The sequence below is a fragment of the Mus pahari genome, chromosome 5 (assembly GCF_900095145.1).
Source record: "Mus pahari chromosome 5, PAHARI_EIJ_v1.1, whole genome shotgun sequence".
In the NCBI taxonomy this organism is placed as follows: Eukaryota; Metazoa; Chordata; class Mammalia; order Rodentia; family Muridae; genus Mus; species Mus pahari.
In genome coordinates this window covers 138,367,242-138,369,755 of record NC_034594.1, presented here as the reverse complement: position 1 = coordinate 138,369,755, position 2,514 = coordinate 138,367,242, and positions in this window count along the sequence as shown.

Genomic DNA, 2,514 nt, shown 5'->3' with positions numbered 1-2,514 from the left:
TGCACATAGAGTAAAATTTAAAAAAAAACTAAAAATACATCAATCTAACAACCAAAGTAGACAATAAACACAGCCAGGGCTAGGGTGGGGGTTGGAGGGTGGAAATGGTGAAAACCACCATTCACTTAAATTCTGAGTTCCCAGCAAGGGTGTGAAGCTACACCAAACAATCTTCGGTTTCTACCCCTTCCGGCTTAAGTGTGATTTTAAACAATGTCATGGAGAGGGCCAGAGTTGGCCCCAGAAGTCCTGCATTCAGATCTTACCTCCTTTCGCTTGGTGACTGTATGGTTCTGTGCAAGGATTTCCCACAAACTCAAATTCCTGCTGGCAGGGGATAAACGCTGGTACATTATACGCCCCTAAGTGATGTAATAGAGAAGATTACAAGAGAAGGTGGCAAGAGAAGGTTTTCCTCTAAGGAGATTAAAGGCTAATGGGTAAGAACAGGTTTCCATAAAACAGGAGCAGGCTGGAGATTGTCACAGACTCCACCGGGAGTGCGGGACAGGGTTACTAAAGCTGTTTGTGCATTGCTGCATAGAAGGGGTGGAGAATGGCTCGGAGGCATCCTGGGGGCTCTCTAATGCCTTCCTCCTTACGGAAGGGCTCTCTACTCAAACCCACTCACGGAGGAAAAAGTTCCACGGCCCTCATTGGCTACCGACGATGACACCTCAGCAGCCAGCAGGTACTCACCAGAGGGAAGCATAGAAGGCCAGGAACAGAGCCCCTGAGGAACAGTTGGTCACAGTGTACAAACAGAGCCACAGGAGTGTACAGCACAGGCACGTTAGCGTCTGTACACAGCACAGCACCAGGGGTCGGGCAAACCCAAGACCAGCTCTGCAGGTCTCTCACCTACAACCAGGCTGAAGCCAGCTTGGGCTGATACGTTTAAAAGACGTACCAAAGCAATGCTAAGTGGGTATGCTGTGCCTGGCAAGTCACCTTTTGAGTGTTCATGTTTATGGCTATAGGTTAGTGAGGCTGTCAATTTTGTCCAAACGAAGTTTCTTTTCTCCGTGGGTGGCAGTTACAGCTGAGACTCATATAACTACTCAAGATGTTGAAAAACAGTTGATGGATGCTCAGCCTTAAATAGGGCGCCTGTATCACACACACACACACACACACACACACACACACACACACACACACCTTTGCCCACCAACCAAATCTCAGGGGTTATTAGGGACGAAGGGACAGAAGCAAGGTGATGGCATTAGCAGTATACTGTTTTCTGACGTGGCCCGCCTGCTGCATCCTTGGGCCTGCAGCATGTGTGATTGCTTGCAACAAGACTTGTACACAACTGGGCCCCTCAACAGGAGGTTGTGGATGAGGGACTTGTGAGGCCCCACTCTCCCGAGGGTCTATAGGAGGTTAATGTTTGCTGGAGGGGGGGAGGAGTTTTCTTCGATGGTATAGCCTCTGATAAGGTACCCACGCTCCTGTAACCAATTCTAATTAGTCTCATTGGCTTTCCGAGGGGCGGGGCCTGGAAGCGGGGTAGCTGGACTGTAGAAGGGAGATTAGGAAGATAAAGGGAGTGGGCCGAACTGGTGTGAGAGGGAGGTAAGAGAGCTAAGGTAAGATGGGCTGCGGGTGGTGATGGGGGAGGAGGCAGAGGCAGGCAGATCTCTGTGAGTTTGAAGCTAGCCTGTTCTATAGAGTAACTTCTAGGATAGCTAGACCTACTCTGAGAAATCCTGTCTTGAAAAACCAATAAATAAATAAATAAATAAATAAATAAATAAAATATAAGGAGGAATGGAAAGTGAATATGATCAAAGTTATATATGGGTGTGAGAATGCCACAGTGAAACCTACTGTGATGTGTAATTAGTATACACTAACAAAAACGTAGAAAACAAGTCAAATAGTCTTCTAGGCATCCCAGGATAGGCCCCGTCACTTTCCACCTGGCCCGGCATCCGCTAGCAGGCTCTGGGGTTCATTCATCTATTTGGAATTTCCAGCATTCTCTTAAGATGTGTAGATTAAGAATTCTCTTCACTTCACTGAGCAGGGGAAAAGTTGAATTTTGAAGAAGTTACACAGACTTGCTAAGATCATACCTTCTGGGCAGAGATATCTCAAAGCCCCTCCTTCTTATTAAAGACATAAAAGACCTATCAAGCCAGGCAGGAAGCCAGGTAGTAGCAGCTGATATGTTTTCTCTTTTAAAAATGACAACAGATTTCCCCACCCCCACCCCACCCCATCCCCCATTTCCCAACATGCTTTGCACCTACTGTATGGCTCAACACAGGCTATAAGTAAAAGAGAATGTGAAGTCATCCAGGCCAGATGTCCTATGCCTTCCTCCATCCTGAATGGCAGATGAAGAATGTGATGGTTGGAGCCGAGGAAGCCACGTTGATGTATACTGGCTCTGAACTACTCACCTGGGAATTTTATGTGAAGAAGGAAGCTGAGTCTAAGCCACTCACTGCATTTTGTATTTCTTTGCTATAACCACTTAGCATTTACTCTTAACTTATGTGAATC